Below are 20558 nucleotides of genomic sequence, written 5' to 3'. Positions count from 1 at the left end.
TGACAACCAGGCTGTTAGAGTGAGGGAAAACCAACTCAAAGGCTCTCGCTAATGTGGAGAGTGAAATGTATGTTTTGTTTGTTTGTATTATTTTCAAGAAATGCAGTTTCAACAGAAGTACATCCACCTTTAGGATGATTTTAATCTCGTGTTTAGGTTTTAGTTTTTTATTGCCTGTCCGCTATTAATAACGTAATTTATTTCTATCAGTAAAACAACCCTCAACAATATCTGTTGCATGCAATAATGATAAAACACCAGTTTAAAACATAAAGGTTTATTTTTCAGCGCCATCTGGTGGAATAAAATAGTGTTGATGTAACAACGTTTAGATATTTCGTTCACTGTGCATCTAAGCGAGAGCAGACACTAGAAACGGACGCTTCTTTCCACGATTACTAATTTCAGCTTCTTTCTCGGAAATAAGCTTCCTAGAAAATACGTTTTATTTCCTTTGCAAGATGTACATTTTATTTTGGCTTTTCTTCTTTATTGCTATACCGAGGAAAATAAGCTGTCTTTATTTTTCAACAACACTTTTGCTAATGTTTATTTATATACATTTTGTATACGAACAATAGACAAAAAAAAAACAAGAGATTTCTTGTGACATATTGAAAATTAACCTATACATTGTCAATAAAAATTATGGTCTGTTCGTATTGTACAAGCAGGGAGAGAATGAATTTTAACGATACTTGCTCTAAAACATCAGCATTACGCTTATTACATATTTAAACACTATGTAATTTTTATCGACCTCCTCAAAGTTTTTCAAGAATTATACAAGTGTATAATAATAGTATTCTATCCACAGAAGCCAGCTTGAAATATGGATTTAACAAAAGGCGCCGTTAGTAACGGATATAATAAGTATAACATGGTTTAAATGCTGGTGTCATATTTTTCTAATTCTTGAAAATCTCTAAGGAACTTTACAATGAGTGTTGTGTTATAATAGGCCTAATTGTGAGAAACGTAACTGCAAATATTCTTCGCTGGTTTGTAAAAGTCGTACAGCCGTAACAATCGTCATTTTATGAAATGTCTTTTACAGATAGTATTCTGATAATTACAATATTTTTTATATCACATTCTAGCTTGAGCGAAACGTATCGTCGACAATAGATAGGTAACAAAATATAATGTTGGAATATCATTTTTGTGTGTTATTCTAATGCTTAGAGATCCCTAAAGGACTTGATAAAGACTGGATTGTTTAAAAATATATTAGGCCTAATATTAATGTTTTATGACAAGTATAAATACAATTGTCATTAATTTGTTTATAATTATTTGGATCAGATACAATAATTTCCCGGTAAATGTTTTTATCTAATTCTGGACGGTTCGTATCAGTACGAAACGACACAGCCTGAAAATGATTATTATTTGAAATGAATGTTCTACAAATGTTATCATTACCTTACGAATATTATAAAGTTTTGTCTTTTCTGAGTTTCACTTTTTGTATACATATATATATATATCATTATGTGTAAGTTATTATAATTTTACAATAACTTCGATGTTTTAGTATATATGCATATAATTTTTAAAATTCTACCTTACTAACTTTAAATTTCATGATAAGTAATAGGTTTCAAAAAGTGTGCTCCTAAAATTCCTCTCATTACACCGAACTCCCAGACTTCCTTGTGTGATTTTCTTTTGTCAGTATAACAAATGCATTTTCGTTGTACTTATCGTTGTTTAAAAGTGAACCGAAATACCAAAATCTATAAATTCAGGCCATTTACAATTTATAAAGCGACGGCTTCGAGGAATACAATACAATAATAACCGAGAAAGTAAATTATTTTGTTTTCTGTTTTATACAGATTAGCGAGCAAATTTGTTTATTTTTGTTATCGTAGGCCACGTTACTCTGTATATATAATAAGTAATCTTTTTTTTTTTTTTTACAGTGACTTGGTGTTAGCGTGCGAACACAAACTTGCACCAATGTACCCAGTACTGGATAAAATATCACATTTTGGTGTTCTGAGTCCACAGGCTCGCTGTTGAGACATTAGGAGTGTCTATATCCTCAGACTATATTTATTCTTTAAAACAAGTATAGGAACATATCAAGGTTGATGTAGATACGGGAACAAGCAGTGTTAGTTCATAATCAATGAGACGTTTGTTGATTTCAAACTGTTAATCCACTGAACATTAAAAAAAGGTCAGGTATTTTTTGTTTGAGCTACATCCTTGTGGGACAGCAGTAAGTTTACGGAATTTAAACTTTAAAATCCGGGGTTCGATTCTTACGATGGACACAGCATGTACCTCAATGAGTTTCTCACTCTTTCTGAGGTTCTAGGAGCACCATGTTTGAAACGTTTTTTTATCTTTCCCATTCATAGTCTATCTGGACCAAACTTTGCACACGTGTTCAATTGTCAAGGAAGAGTATCTAAATGGACCCTCCTTGGAGTAACTGTAGAGGTAACTGGAGATGATCCAAAAGTACATTAGGCCTTACGTTAATCAAGAGGGAAGGGGTGAACAACTCAACGGAGCGCGGCTGTATTATAAATCTTCTTTTGTTATGTTTTGTCACGTTGTAAAAATATACAACTTTTATATAATAGTGATGAATAATATTACAATTGCATGGTTATTTATGTCATTTAATGGTTTTGGTCAATTCGTCATTCACTATTACAATATTGAACAATAACTATAACTACGGTGCCTTCAGCGATTCTTTTTTTTTTATCAGTATATATATATATGTGACAGTACTTGCTAAGTTAGGCCAAAGTATTCAAACTTTTATTAAGTATAGAAGCTTACATCATTCATCTATTGTAGTACCCTGGTGGTAGTAATATAAATGCAAATTGACTAGTTTCTGTATATTACAAGGATCAATATGAGTGCGAGATTTTAAAGTTTTTGTTGAATTTAGATAGTATACAGTGTATTTCAAACTTGCTAGATGGCAAAATGTGTCTTTTCGTTTTTAAATCAGCTTTAAAATAGTATTTAACACTGAACTGTGTTATTAATCATTTCTTTGCATATGCTCTACATATTATCAAAATTAGAGGCCGTTTGGTGGAAAACATAAAAGTTGGGCATTTTATCCAATTAATGTCCAAAGTGAATACTTTGGATGTAGGTGCAAAATATACAGTTAAATGTATCCAAACTGAATATTTTAGATGCAGGTGTAAAATATATAGTTAAGTATATCCAAACTGAATATTTTGTATGCAGGTGTAAAATATACAGTTAAGTATATCCAAACTGAATATTTTGGATGCAGGTATAAAATATACAGTTAATGCGGCTTCCAAACCAAACGTAGCTAGATTTTATAGGGTCAACTTTGTCTGATATTATTATAATATCACCCCCTCTCCCCTCAACTCTAATATCAAATATAGAGAAATATAATAATCGTTTAGGCCCGGCATGGTCAGGTGGTTAGGCCCTCGACTCGTTATCTGAGGATCACACCAAACATGCTTGCCTATTCAGCTGTGAAGACGTTATAATTTGATGGTTAATTCTACTATTCGTTGGTAAAAAAGTAACCCAAGAGTTGGCGGTGGGTGGTGATGACTAATTGCCTTTCTTCCACTCTTACGCTGCTAAATTAGGAACGGTTAGCGCAGATAGCTCTCGTGTAGCTTTGCGAGGAAAACAAACAGTAATCGTTTATGGCGTGATTAACTGCCAGTTGCATTCACGTGCGTATTGATGTGACCCAGTGACACTTAGATGCATATTAATGTAACCCAGTTAAAACTCGTGTACAAGAATAATATTTACGTGCATGTTTTACGGAAATGACGTGAGAATTCAAAAGAATCAACAACTTGATACTTGTTTGTTAACTGTTGCGTGACAGCCTGGTGAAACGAAACTCTACTTCGGTGGCAACCTGATAAAGTGATATACAACGACTTTTACTACCCCTTAAATCAACAACTCTATGCAGTTATTAATAAAATTATCCAAATATTCAAACTGAAGTGGCCCGGCATGGCCTAGCGCGTAAGGCGTGCGACTCGTAATCCGAGGGTCGCGGGTTCGCGTCCCCGTCGCGCTAAACATGCTCGCCCTCCCAGCCGTGGGGGTGTATAATGTGACGGTCAATCCCACTATTCGTTGGTAAAAGAGTAGCCCAAGAGTTGGCGGTGGGTGGTGATGACTAGCTGCCTTCCCTCTAGTCTTACACTGCTAAATTAGGGACGGCTAGCACAGATAGCCCTCGAGTAGCTTTGTGCGAAATTCCAAAACAAACAAACAATCAAACTGAAGTTTCAATAGAGTTTCGAACACCAGTATCTTTGCGGAACCGGATTGACATTGATATTTTCACGTGAAGTTTCTGGAAGCTATAAGGTGGCCATCTTGTTGGATCCTTGTCGTACTTTCAGTTGGTAAGACATTGTATAGACTTTAAGTCGTAACCTGTATGTATTGTAAAAATGTCAATTTGCGTTGAATGTAACTGTATCAATGGACCAGTAACGGGTCCTGCGTCGTTTCATTGGTTACAACGCGTTTTTCTCTGTGCTTTCGCCCGCAAGTAAACTAATACGAACTTATTAGCCACTGTCTACAAATTAAATTGTTAGATATAAGTAATTTAAGGCCTAACGGCGGTAACATTACTTAATTAAGAAGAACTTTGACTTTTGAGCACATAAAACTGTCTTTTATAAAGACAGAGATTTCTTTTTGTTATATTATGATTCAGTGTTTTCAACTGAATCGATTGCAACATTTTAAAATTTGCTACAGTTTTCCCTTAAGATAACTTAAACTTTTAAAAAAATGGATTGTAAATATTTGGAGAGACAAGTTGTATCCAACAGAAGCCTTCAAGCTATGCTCTGGACATTATGAAGAATGTTTTTATAGAACAGGTCTAAACCATTTTATACTTGATAATATTTTACTCAAATATATATTTTCATTTTCTGAGCACTTACAAAAGATGTATTATACGAATGACTCAGAAGTATGCTGTTTTAATTATTTAAACAAATCTTTAAACGTTTAAAAATTGACTTAAGTGTTTGTTTGTTCAGAGAACATTGCTGTAGGTGTTAACATGTTTGAATTCGATAATCCAAATATATTTTTAATGGTTGAAGAATTTTTCTATATGAAGGGTTCTATAACAAAACTAAAGAAGTAAATAATGTGTATTGATACTACATATAATTATTAATCTGTATAAAATTAAGTACTTATAGTAATCTATTCCATATCTGATTAAGAGCATAAAATCTTTATGAAACATGTGAGATTGTATTTTAAACTTAATAACAAATTATGATATATAGCTGCTGTTTTTAAGAAGATTCATTTCTACATGTAATAAGAAAACTGCGATTTTTTTTCTGTCTTTGATTACAAAAACAAGCTATACGTTTTTTCCTGGCTGGTGCTAAAGCATTTCTGTAAACGTTACTATTTAATAAGAGCTATGATAATAATTACAATAAGCAAGAAATAAATCAACTTGTACATGAAAAGATTTATTTATTAAATCCCACGACCTCAGGTGACTGATCGAGAGCTCTAACCACCTGGCTATGCTGGACCTTCAGGCAATAGACAGATGTTTCAAGCGACTTTTGAAGGCAACAAATGATAAATTTACTAAAACAAACGAGGTTAGCTTTAGAATTCAGATTGGTGTTCACAAAAAAACGAAGCAGTTTTTAATGGAGTTTTTTTGTTTCTGGTTTTGATCGCAAACTAGGAGATAATCATCCTTAAAGTTCGATAAACAGTTTAATTGTACTTTATATTATATACATCATCCATCTAAATTACAGTCTGCAAAAGTTGCAGTTGAAAAGGAAGAAGATAATGTTATTTCCATTGTAAATTGTATGGAATATAAAAAATATGTATTTAACGACCAAAATATATAGATCGACGCTTTGTAAACTCTCAAATATATATCTATATAAATATATAGGATATTTAGCAAATAATTATTTCATCATTTTAACTTTAAATGTAAAAATAACGTATATAATTATAGTAATGAAAATTAACCCAATTCATTAATAGATGTATTTTATTAAGCTGCTTGTTGAAATGTGTATAATATTCAAAATAGCATTTTATACTGTAGCTATAAACTACAACATTAATAGTTTTTGCTATATCGGTGTTAACACTCGCATCGTGTTTATACTGTCTCCCGCTGGTACAGCGGTAAGTTTTGCGGATTTACAACACTAAAATCAGGGGTTCGATTCCTCTCGGTGGACTCAAAAGATAGCCCGATGTGGCTTTGGCTTTGCTATAAGGAAAACACGCACACACGTCTGTACTCCACTTTCTACTTCGTCACAGACTTGTGTAAGCTTGTACTGAAATTTATTATTCTATTTAATAATAATGCAGCAGACTACAATAAAATTAATTTGTATGAACATAACATTAAAAGTTACTGTTATCTTTGATTTTACAATGCCAAATCTACAAACATGTGTTTTGTATAATTTGTATATCCATTTCCTTTACATAATTACTACAAACTAAGAAAATAATACTTAGATAAATTAAAATGTCGTTAACGCAGTTACACGTGATAAAGGTCCGTCACACCAAACATGGTTATCATTTCACCCGTAGGGATGTTATAACGCGACGGTCAATTCCACTGTTCGTTGGTAAAAGTGTAGCTCAAGAGTTGGCGGCGGGTGGTGATGACTAGTTGTCGTCCCTCTATTCTTACGCTGCTCTAATTAGGGATGGCTAGCGCACATAGCCCTCGTGTATCTTTGCGCGAAATTAGAAAACAAACAAACAAACAGCTGATAAATTAGGTACTAATAATACGGCTGGCGTCTACGAGTATCAATACAGACATAATAGCCAATGAGCAGTCTGGTTCATTATAGAAATAAATGTCTTCAGCTCCATCGATGTTAAAAACATCTTCACATTTACATTTGTACGTTGTAGGTGAAAACATTTTAAGTACGTTTTGAGAAACCCAGTGCTAGAAACCTATGATAAATATAACATAAACTATATACAAATAACTTTGGAGTAATATACTTCATAAACTGCATAACGTTTCGAAACATCTTTACAGTGAGACAAATGTCCTCAGTATTATTTTTGAGCTGACTGAAATTATCAGAGCTCAGAATTGAATTTCTCAGGTGGTTGTGATGCGTAACAAAATCTTATCCATATTGTGAAATGTTTAATGTAATTTGTTTAAGATACAATATTCAGTCACATTCAGAAAGAAAATGCCAGTCTTGAGAGAACGTTCTCCAAACGTTTATTAAAGATACAGTAAAGTCGATTATACCATAGACTCTGTACCGAACACTCGACTTATCAGTGCAGTTTACAAAATAACGTTTAAGCTTTTCACTCGAGAAATTCACTCTTAATTTCTGTAAAATTGGCTTTCGTCTTTGGTCGAAAAGCTCTTGTTTTTAACTTGTTAGAACAAATGATTTGAGGAAAACTGAAGCTTTTGAGTAAGAGTGAACATACTTTTGGTAAGAGATTTATTGGGATTGCAGAGTATATAAGAGACGTTACGCGGTTTTTTTTTTTTAGACATAAGAGTTTGGAAACAAATTCGTTACTTTATCTGGATCAGCAATGAAACTCGTAGTTCAAATCGTTTCTTCGATACACGGAGTTAGTCTTCTAATTAGCAAGAGTAAAAAAATCGATGGGAACGAGGGTGTGTCGGTCTTTCTGAGATTTAACTGAAGTAAGCAAGGGTGGAGGCTCCTTCAGACGTAATAAGCTTGATTATTTTGAGCCTCAAAGCGAAGTTAAACCAGTAACGAAAAGGAAAAGTTCTGGAGTCATACCTTCGTATTTAGAAACCCAACCATGCTTGTCAGAAGGTTTTTGCTCCATAATTATCGAGTAAAACATTTATGTGCTTTAGAACCTAAAATAAATTAAGTTAATTAACACGCCGAAGAAGCTTTTACTAAGCAAGTGTTTGAGAATTTCCATTATAACAAAGCTTGTTATAATGTTTATACTTTTTTAAATTAACAGAACATTTCTTCCGAGAGGTGGCGTTTTATTTTATTTTTAAGCCTGTGGAATAGATTAACGACCAAATACTTCTGAACTCTTAAATACCACTACCTGTGTAATGTTTTGCGTATTTTAAACAGCTGTATAACTTTTTTCTTAATTAATTACATGCCGACTTCGTAAATTTAAGACGCAGACAGCCTAGTTGCTTTGCACCATATAAAACACCAAACAACCAAATCGCAAATTTAATGTTTTTTTTTTTTTTTCTGTTACCGAAAAATTATAATTGGCGAGTAAATCTTTTGTGATTTGACGAGAATGGAATCTTTTAAAATTAAAACTGATGTAACTGATTATTATTTTTGAATTTACATTAACGGTCTTCCGCAAGAGGGCTCTTTCTAAGCAAAATTCTGAGAAATGTCGAGGGTAACATTATCAAATGAAAAATGTAAAGAAAAATGGATAGAATGAACTTACAAAAACAGTTTATGAGTGAAACGGGATAAAAGTTAATTCAAAATAATTTGTTATAATTGCTTGTTTTTTTCCTTTTTAGTCCCAAGACTGCTTACGACCGTTAACACGCACCAATGATTCTCGGGCAGATTTACAGAGTGATGTCTAGTTATCTTCATGTAGGTGTCTCGAATTTACCAGTAAAACAGGAGAGGGAAGGCAAATACTCAGTACTCCCATGTCAACTCTTGGGTTTTTCTTTTGCCAGCGTCCCCAAGCGTAAAAGGACGAACATTTGGTGATGGTGACTCGAACCCTCTACTCACACCGTAACAAACAGGGTATACTGGTCTATATATCTGTTAAGGGTTTGTAGTATTTTTATAACACTGAGAGCAGTTTGTAAGAACAGTAAAAACGCTATCTACATGGAGTTTGTAAAGAAATCTGAGAACCCATCTACTTGTAGTTTGTAAATACACTGTGAGAACCCTCATATATATTTATTTTGTAAAAATACTCTAAGAACCATGCCTGTGAGTTGTAAAGACACTGCAAGAACTCTATTTGTGGTTTATAAAGATATTCTAAGAATCCTATGTGTGATTTGTAGAAACATCAAAAATCTTACATGTGGTTTCCAAAAGTCATCAAAGAAATACATCTATGGTTTTACTGATTTATTTCATGTTTTGTAACTGTGGAACACCTTTTCAAAATCAAACTTTTAAATCAACAATATTCATGTCAGGTTCTATTGAAAGTCACTGAACTTACCGGAGGAAGGTAAAACGAACAAATATTCCTGATAGGAGTTTTACCTCAGTGAGCTATATTAACAGCATTGGTATACCAAAGGGTTTCACTGTTGTGTCCTACTCTATAAATATAAGTACTAATCTAGAAACCGTAAGCTTACCACTGATACTTCTGAAAATCAAACTTATATAAAATATTATATTAAACGTGTTGATTAAAGAGTTATTAAAAAAAAACAGTCCATTAGTCTAATGAATGATCTCGTACGTTGAGTAATATCTCCTTTCAAGGATCCCCTCATGGTATTATCTTTCACTCATGCTTCTCGTTTCCACATGTGTCCACACGACGCTTGAGGTAAAAGTAATCCCAGTTGAAAAGCGCCAGAAGTGGAAATGAGACTATTTTGATTACTGTAACACACCCACGTCACCCTCAACAAATATATTACCTTAATTTAATGTTGACTCGACTGGTATGTGAAATAGGGCACCTCGAGCCGTCTATACATCTGGACCAATCAAAATAACTTATAAACGCGGAATGTTTTCGTCACGTCTCTTGAGTTATGCACTTCAAAAGGCTTAATCTCTTGATACTTAGAAGACGAAACCAATACAATTAAAAACGAATAGTGTCAATATAGTCTTGTTGTTTTTTTACCATGCGTTCCATAAAATAAATAAAGCGCAAACATGTATATGACTTTCTGCGCATTCTGTATAGTAATAAACGAATTAAATATATTAGTTATTATTCCACTTCATTCCTTCTGGAGACAACACGTTCAAAGTGAGTAAAGCTTTGGAGGTGTACCTGTGAGTCATTTCGTCTGTGTCTTCAGTACATATAATGCACTCACTCAGATAAGGTTAGTGATAAACCTTCGCATTTTCACTTCGTTTTTGACATTTTCTTTGGTTATTTTTCCAGTTGGTTTCATATTTAGCCGTCTTTTTACAGCCATTATAATTTTAGCTTAACTAAGAAACTGGAGTATATTTGTTTTATAGGGATGTGAAACGATTATAGTAAACCATCAGCCAAATTCTATTAAACACAGTTTTCCAATTTGCTTTTAATTATATTTATGAAATACGTTTTCTTCTGCTTCAAAACATTGTGGAGGTAAAGTATATTTATTACACGAAGAATATATGTACCTATCGAACTTCTAACCCACTTTTTAACACGCATGCGCGTACTTAGTGAACTACACTTATACACACGTGACCGTTACATAAATTATACTTTGTGAATAACACGCGAGTTCTGCAAAATAGAAAAGACAAAAAAAAACTAAATAAATAAATAAAAAAGAATAAATTAATGAGAAGGAACAACAATATGAATTATTACCAATATAACTAACTTATACAAGTAGGAAGTAGACTCAAATTGGAAGTAGACTCACATCGGAAGTAGACTCACATAGGAAGTGGAAATCAAAGCAACAAGAATGAAACAAAGTAAAAGTATGAATCAATGAAGGTGATAAGCTTGATGGCTTACTACACTAAAATTTTGGGGTTCGATCCCTCCGATGAGCACAGCACAAAGAACTCATTGCGTAGCTTTGCAATTAATAATAAATAATTAAGATAGTAAGCACGACCATAAAAGTACATAATAACAGCACCGTTAAACACATGATTTAAACTTCAGGTCAGGCTTATATGTATATTGAGTAAAAACGTTGTGCGACCTTTAGTTCTATGAAAATAAGAAACAACTTTGTACTTAATGTATCATATCCTAATATCCAACATTGTGGAGTTGTTGTCTCGGAACTACCGAAGTAAAATGTTATATCAGATTTGTTTTAACTAAAGTTTAACCAAGCTTATAAACCAAACTACGGAAATAGTTTTATAAACGGCCCGGCTTGGCAAGGTGGTTAAAACGCTCGATTCATAATCTGAGGGTTGTGGGTTTGAATCCTGTCACACTGATCATGCTCGCTCTTTCAGCCGTGAGGTCGTATATTCGTTGGTAAAGGAGTAGCCCAAGATTTGAGGGTGGGTGATAATGACTAGCTGCCTTCCCTCTAGTCTTACACTGTTAAATTAGGGACAGCTAGCACAGATAGCCCTCGTGTAGCTTTGTGCAAAATTATAAAAAGCAACAACAATATTTTATAAACAATAACGCTATAGTTGCTAAAAAAAACGAACTTAAAAACAAAGGAAAATGAAAACGTTTAATTCTAATGTCACACGAATCTTTTTTGATCAACTATGTGTCAGCATTTTGAGTGATGTTGAAAGGAAACATTTCTATCTTACTAGAATTATTTTCACGTATAAGACGCAGATCTATGTTTTATCAGCTGTTGCTTAGGGTGTAGTATCCGTGGTTTCTTTTAACTCAAAAATTAATTCATTTACTGTTTTGACTGCAACTGTATTATTCGAACTTTCAGAACCCATTCGGGGTCTCCACGAGTACAACAAAAACAACGCCTGGATACCCGTCACTTTCATGTGTGTATGTAACTAAAATAGGGTATATCTCTCAAGTATATGATACACATTAAATTCCAGAATTCGCTAACCATATATTCTCCGAGATAACGAAGATTTTGAAACAAATCAATAATCCCTATTGAGGTTGTAATCATTATTACGTATGCTAAAAAAACAAATTATCCTAATTAGTCAAGAAACTTCCAAATGGAACATATACAAGACTAATAAAGCCCGGCATGGCCAAGCGTATTAAGGCGTGTGACTCGTAATCTGAGGGTCGCGGGTTCGAATCCCCGTCGCGCCAAACATGCTCGCCCTTTCAGCCGTGGAGGCGTTATAATGTTACGGTTAATTCCACTATTCTTTGGTGAAAGAGTAGCCCAAGAGTTGGCAGTGGGTGGTGATGACTATCTGCCTTCCCTCTAGTCTTACACTGCTAAATTAGGGACGGATAGCACAGATAGCCCTCGAGTAGCTTTGTGCGAAATTCAACAAACAAACAAACAATGCAAGACTAAATAACAATTGACATTATAAATGGATTCTTCATACATTTGATTTCTGTGTCAGTGTTATTATACTTAGCAAGAGAAGTACGTGCTGTTTAGTGCACGAGAAACTGACTCTCTTTCTTAAAAAAGATAAAAATCAATATTGAAAAGTTATATAGAGTCTTGAAACGTTGAAATATTCTACAAATGTTAACATGATCTACAAACCTTATCAATCAATCCCTCTTTAAGTAGTGGATCCTAGTCGTAGGTGTTAACTTATTCGTCATTGTAGGAAACAATGACAAGCTACAAGTAAACGAGACTCCAGAAGTTGTAAAGACCCAGCAGAACAACACCAGCTGTTGCACCCATACAACAACACCTGATTAATACTGTTAGTAGATGTTATCGGGCAAATTTCAGATGTTCTTCAATCAGTAAGATACGATATTTAGGTCCACAGATGTTGTGCAGAAAAGCTCCTTCAAAACCCAGGTTCAATACTTTCAAGCAATGAACGAATTGCATACGGAAAAGAATTACAAATTTTATTTTAAACAAAATGTAATTTGTTTCATATAAACTGTCTGGGTCCCTGTGTCGAGTGGTTGCCAGGGGATCATAAACAAAAGAAGAAATGAAGAAATATATGGAATTAATCAAGTTAAATAAAATAAAGAGAGTGAGGTATCCCATAAGTCCACGGGCTATATACGTAAACCAATGGTTTGTTTTTTGAATTTCGCGTAAAACTACTCGAGGGCGATCTGCGCTAGCCATCCCTAATTTAGCAGTGTAAGACTAGAGGGAAGGCAGCTAGTCAAGAGTTGGCGGTAAGCGGTGATGACTGTTCGTTGGTAAAAGAGTAGTGGGATTGACCGTCACATTATAACGCCCCCACGGCTGAAAAGGCGAGCATGCTTGGTGTGATCGCACGCCTTAACCCACCTGGCCATGGTGTACACATTATCTGAAGCTAAGTCAGTTGTACATATTTCACTACTTCCTATTTGAATAGCCTACCTTTTAATAAAGCTATTCAGAAGAACAAATATGCTCGCTCGAAATTAAAAAAAAGGTTGCAATATGTCATATTTATTTACGTTAAAGGATTAGCAAATGTTTAAATCCCTGAGACACCCGGGCATTGCAGAAATTGCATGAATATTTAGTAAATCACTTCAAAAATATACTTGAATAAAGATATTCTAATAAACAACCCCAAACAAAAAATCAAATCAAAGACGTTGCACATATTACAAGGATCCTCAGGGTACAGACTATATAATGAGGTACCCTAAGTTTTGGAGGTGTCTGCTGAAGTAGGACCCGCATCCCGGAGAGGATACACCGTCTATAAGTCTTAACCTCCATTCTTCAGTTTCACATTAAGAAATTCATAAAAATAAATAATAAAACAAGACAAAGAAAATTAGGAAAACGAGGTGTGGGTGCTCAGGCCTACAAGCTCCCACATCTATATCACCTCAGGCCTACAAGCTCCCACATCTATATCACCTCAGGCCTACAAGCTCCCACATCTATATCACCTCAGGCCTACAAGCTCCCACATCTATATCACCTCAGGCCTACAAGCTCCCACATCTATATCACCTCAGGCCTACAAGCTCCCACATCTATATCACCTCAGGCCTACAAGCTCCCACATCTATATCACCTCAGGCCTACAAGCTCCCACATCTATATCACCTCAGGCCTACAAGCTCCCACATCTATATCACCTCAGGCCTACAAGCTCCCACATCTATATCACCTCAGGCCTACAAGCTCCCACATCTATATCACCTCAGGCCTACAAGCTCCCACATCTATATCACCTCAGGCCTACAAGCTCCCACATCTATATCACCTCAGGCCTACAAGCTCCCACATCTATATCACCTCAGGCCTACAAGCTCCCACATCTATATCACCTCAGGCCTACAAGCTCCCACATCTATATCACCTCAGGCCTACAAGCTCCCACATCTATATCACCTCAGGCCTACAAGCTCCCACATCTATATCACCTCAGGCCTACAAGCTCCCACATCTATATCACCTCAGGCCTACAAGCTCCCACATCTATATCACCTCAGGCCTACAAGCTCCCACATCTATATCACCTCAGGCCTACAAGCTCCCACATCTATATCACCTCAGGCCTACAAGCTCACACATCTATATCACCTTTCTGTCTGCAGACATTTGTGGGAAGGTGACCGCTCTCCAAAGTGAAAAATATAAAATAAAATAAAGACAGTGAAGAAAAAAAACACGAAACAAGGAACTACCACTTGGGGATATTTAAAGATAAACTGATCTCCTAAAGTTGACATTCCAACCCCCATTATAGCGGTAAAGCGACACAGTAGACAAATCATACTAGTACAGAAAATCCAAACCAGTTATCTAAACTAACTAGTATAAGTCCCAAACGCCACCCATTAATTCCATTGCACTAAACAAACCTTTATATGTGAGATGGCTCCATGTGGCTTTGCTATAAGAAAATACACACGTTGCTTTATTAAATCAACTAAATATTAATTTTGGAATCAATATTTCGACATTAATAATAAAATATTGTTACTATAATTATAAAATTTACAAAATCTAAACAATTGTGAAGTTATAATACTTATAACAGAAGGGTATGATACATTACTATTAACAGAGGATAAACCATTTATTGGAAAAGAAAAATATTTTATGTTATCAAAAATATTTAGATTGATATCCTTACTAATTATTTTAATTTCTAAATCTAAGTAATGTGCTTCTATTTTCAATTTCTAATTCTATCGGATAAATAGTGTTAATAAATTTATTTATCTAACGATTATTTATTCTAAGTAAATCATCTACATATCTGTAAGGTAAAGCAAAAGTGAAAGAAATAGCCAAAGTTAATAGTGGTCAGATTCATTCTTAACATTACCTGCCTAGTGTAAGACTATTTTAGTGTGATGAACTATCTCTTGATAACTCCCCCGCAGGTACAGCGGAAAGTCTACGAATTTACAACGCTAAAATCAGGAGTTCGATTCTCCTCACTGGACTCAATAGATAGCCCAATGTGGCTTTGCTATAAGAAAATACACACACGTATCTCTTGATAATGCTGATACTAAGAAAGAGAATAAATAGTTTTTTTATGGAGTTATATTCGTGGTTTACAATATCTTTTATACGGACATTTAAAACAAGTTACATACTTCACCGTGACATTTCAATTTTTGTTATTCTGTAATGAGATGCGATGCTCATATGACATCAGTTTGCTTAAGTACAAACTTACACAACAGACTACCTACGCTCTGATTATCGCGGGAAATTGAGCTCCGTTTTTTGGCGTTGCATGGTCAGTAAATCAAAGATATTTGGCATAATATTTAGGTAACAACAAGAAAACCACCATCACAACAACAACACAAAAAATGACAGAACGTGATCCTACATAAAACGGCTTAAAATTCGATATAACAGTGCGTATCTAGTTATCAGTGAATAAATGATACGACATTTAACATGGTAAGAGTAAACTTTAAAAATCACGCCCCATAATTTTTGTTTTGTATTTAAAACAATTAAATCAACAGTTTTCTATCACGACGCTGTTACGTCGTGATGGCCAGAACTGAAAACATATATAGGGGAAAGTTTTGAGTTACTTTACATTAGTAAAATGTCTAATACACTATTTTCTTTTCATCTCAAATCCAAAAAGTATAATTCGATTTAACTCCACTTATTTCGAGCATGTGTGACAACATTTATGTTACACACTGAAAATGGCCGACAGCAAGTGTTTGTTTCAACTCAACTCCCAATCTGCCGGTCACGTGCTCGAGTTCTGTCACAGAATATGCTAATATGTTTGTTTCAGCTTTGAAGACGTTTAATGTGGCTGTTAATCCCACTTTTGATTGATAAAGACAAGCTAGAGAATTGGTAATGGCTAATGTTTACTAGTTGTCTTCTCTCTAGTTTATCACTTCAAAATTAGGGACGGATATTGCGCGAAACTCAATATACACACATTCGTTTTTCAGTGTATCTGAAAACTTGAAGAATCAAATTTTCGAGCTCTTATTGGTGTGTCTAAGATTATAAGTACTCAGAGTGTAAGAATGATTAGTCATAACGACTGCAAACACAATAGAAAATAATGTAACAGGACATTGCGTTTACAATCCTTTCGTGCGATATCTTCCCAAACAAGAGGAAATGATAACGTTAAGATAAAAATGTTTTATAAGTGGCAAAGTAATATTTTATTTCACAATATTTAGTTTTAAATTGATTTGGAACATATTTTTGTTTGAAAGTATTATAGCTTATATATTTTTAACAGTACGAAATCAAACGGCCCGGCATGGCCAGGTGAGTTAAGGCGTTCGACTCCTAAGCCGAGGGTCGCGGGTTCGAATCCCGGTTGCACCAAACATGCTCGCCCTTTCAGCATTGGAGGCGTCATAATGTGACGGTCAATCCCACTATTTGTTGGTAAAAGAGTAGCCCACGAGTCAGCGGTGGGTGGTGATGACTAGATGTCTTCTTTTCGGTCTAAATTTTCTAAATCCATTTTGAATTTCTCGTGAATTTGAAGCTATTTAATGCGAAAATTTGGAGCTCAACTTCGAGTGGTGGGCAGTTTGTGGTATTTTTTTCACAGCATATATCACTTCGCCTCAGGTTTGATGTTCTCTACCACCTGAGATAAAGGAATACTATACTTCTATCATTTCCTAGTAAATATTTTTTTTTAAAAATAAATACAAATATCACCTTAGCACCAGATCGGAGGCTATTCCGCAACGCACAAATTAAGTCTGAGGACGGCCTTGTTTGTGAGGGAACAAGAACGTAGTGATACAAGTTGTTACAATTGTTTTACTAACAAATGTTATGGGACTAGCTTTTTAGCTTAGTTGGCAGAGGGCCCGGCATGGCCAGGAGGTTAGGGTTCTCGACTCGCAATCTGTGAGTCGCTGGTTGGAATTCCCATTACATCAAACATGCTCGACTCTTTCAGCCGTGGAGGCGTTATAATCTGACGTTTAATCCCACTATTCGTTGATAAAAGAGTAGCCCAAGAGTTGGTGGTGGGTGATGATGACTAGTTGCCTTCCCTCTAGTCTTACATTACTAAATTAGGGACGACTAGCACAGATAGCCCTCGTGTAGCTTTGTGCGAAATTCAAAATAACAAATAACTAGATCAAACTCTTTAAAAGAATCTGTATAAAGCCAAAATTACACGCAAGCTAAACCCAATATTTTCTACACGTGTAATGTTACCAAATATTTAGGTCAAAACTTCTTATTCTTCTAATTCTTTTAAACGTTCATGGAAAAATTTTCAAAAAAAAATGTGTAAGACGCAGTTAGAACAAGATATTTTTAACCAACTTCTTAAAACGTTTAAATATGTAAGATGTCTCTAATATCTGTTGTATATTAATATCTATGAAGTAGATAAAGGATGATTGTGAATTTCATGAATATCCAAATGATTAAGAGGTTTTGACTCATGTTTATATTCTAGTCGAAAATACAAAGAATATATGACCCGACATGACCAGGTTATTAAGGCACTCGACTCGTAACCTGAGGGTTGCGGGTTCTTATACCTGTCACACCAAACATGCTCGTCCTTTCCAGCTATTGGGGCATTATAATGCTACGGTCAATCCCACTATTCGTTGTTAAAAGAGTAGCCCAATGAGTTGGCGGTGGGTGGTGATGACTATCTGTCTTCTCTCTAGTCCAACACTGCTAAATTAGGGACAGCTAGCGTAGTTAGCTCTCGTGTAGCTTTGCGCGAAATTCAAAACATACCAAACCCGGGTGGCTAAAGAGTAAGGAGTTTTTGTTGAGAAATAAAATTATTATAGATCTGATTTATCTCGATAGCTCGGCTAAAAGCTAGAATACATACGTGTATATCGCTAATGGGGTAACGAACTTTTAGAACCAATTGAAGGTAGTGTGACTCTTGGGAAGCTGAAAATTATAGAACTTGTCCAAATCTGTGGGCATTATTATAACTCTTGGCAAGATACGCAGGACTTGTATTTATTCTCTAAGATCAGATTGGAAGAAAATGGGAAATTCACAAAATTCTTCCCAAGAGATCACACGTCCAATCAAAAAGCGTTATTCAAGTATACTAGAAAATTCTTTCCGATCATTACCGTTTGCTTAAGGGAAAATCTTCGTTTTCAAGTCTGCAGCATGTGGCTGCACGTGCGTAATCTTATGATGAATATGTTAGAGTTCTCGTTGTAAAGGATCATTATCCCAGAACCTTGGAGTTACAATGTAAGCACTTATAAGATTATGGTAAATCAATGTATTCTTCAACTGATTTACCTAAAATTGCCTGGATATTAATATTCCGTTTGTAAATTAGTCCTTACAGCTAAATCAAATGCTCTACTTGAAAACCATGTGAGATGAACGTTTAGGATGAAATTAGAACAGCTGTTTTAGGGACATTAGAATCTATCTACCAATCAATCAATTGGAACAAAAGTACATGGAGTTTTGATTAAGAGCACAGAATGATACATTAATAATCAAAAAGCATGAGCAAATTTTCCTGAAAAGCCTTATTTAACATTAACACATGATGGCTTTCTGCTTCCAAATTTGAGTCTAATTAGAACAAAGAGTACATATTAATCGTTAGAGAATTCGAGTTACTGCCAAAAATGTTTTATTTTAATCTTTGTGCACGTAGGGTATTCTATTTTGCATATATATGAATAGCTGTGGCAATCCAATCTTTCGACCCTCGAGCGGAAGTTGAACTCAAGTTGAACTAAAGGCAAACGTAGGCTCCAGCAACACAGTTACAAGGTTAACTACTAGCACTGTTAAAACCATTTTTAATAATTCACTCTGATTATACGTTGAAAGACAAGGCAAAATTTCAGAATTAGAACCAGGATGAAGAGTGAGACGTTATTTTTCAACTTATTTCTTTAACCGAACCTTTGAGAAGGAAAATTATTAGAGAAATCGTAGAAAATATCACAAAAATAAACCACATTTAAACTTATACTTTACAGAAGATTTTTTCTACCGAAAATAAAACATTCAATTAATATATATATATATATATATATACATTTAACAGACAAAAGCTATTACAAAAAAACACAAAGTTAAAGTGAAATAAGCAGATTATTATAAAACTATTAAAAAGCTAACTTACAATGCCGAAAACTTTTAAATTTTAATAATTTAAAGTGAAGCAAAGTATGTATTAATGTTAATCAATTACAAAGTGTGTGTGTTTTCTTATAACAAAGCCACAACAGTTTATCTGCTGAGTCCACCGAGAGGAATCGATCTCCCTGATTTTAGTGTTGTAAATCCGTAGACTTACCGCTGTAATTGCAGGAAACAATTACAAAATTTGCCTCATATTGAAACCTTACTTATAAATTAATAAAACGACTCTTCTCGGTTAAAGTTTTAAAGAAATGAAAGATGGTTTATAAAGAATAAATAGTCTAGTTGTTGTTAAGTGCAGAGCTAGAAAATGGGTTATCTGTGCTCTGCCCACAGGGAGTATCGAAACCCGAATTTTAACGCCGTAAACCTGTGGACTTATCGCTAAACTACTGGTAGGGGCGGAATAAATTAAAATAAGTACTTGTTTGAAACTTATATCTTTAGTATTTATAAAATGTCCAAAAAAGCAAACATCAGTCATGAATATATTTCACTAATTGAACTTTGAGCTTCGTTTCTCGTTGAAATCAGTTTACTTTTTTTGTTCATTAAGTCTGTAGTCGTGGAAGAGCTTTTAACTTGTTCAATGCACAACAATAAAATAATGTGCTTCGAACAAGCTAATAATCTAATTACTTTTTTTTTTCTTCTGAAATTGAATTCATGGTAGTTCATTCGGTTTCCACGGTCCTTAGAGCTGTCCAACATATAACTAATTGCTATAATAACGTAAGTGAGTTTAGGAAAATTTAGAAAGAACTTTTGGTCTAGTCTTGAAAAAAACAACAACTATGAAACACTTTTTTCTCAACTCAGCCACACTGGTACATCACAAATAAATGGTTGAATGTCATAAACCTTTTCTTGAGGATTTAAAAATGACTAGATGTTTAGCTTTAAACAAACATTTTTTTTTTTACTTTTCTGTTTGTTCACTGACTTCTGAGTAAAGCTACTTAACTGCTATCTGAGTTGACCATCAGTAAGTTAGAAGTTATAGTATACAAGGAAGACAGATGTTCCACACCATTCACCGCGAACTTTTGGGCTACTATTTACCAATGAAATGTGGAATTTACAATGATATTGTTACGTTCTTACGGGATTTATACCA

Source organism: Tachypleus tridentatus, chromosome 6, assembly GCF_004210375.1.
Source record: "Tachypleus tridentatus isolate NWPU-2018 chromosome 6, ASM421037v1, whole genome shotgun sequence".
Taxonomy (NCBI): domain Eukaryota; kingdom Metazoa; phylum Arthropoda; class Merostomata; order Xiphosura; family Limulidae; genus Tachypleus; species Tachypleus tridentatus.
This window is presented reverse-complemented; position numbering follows the sequence as displayed.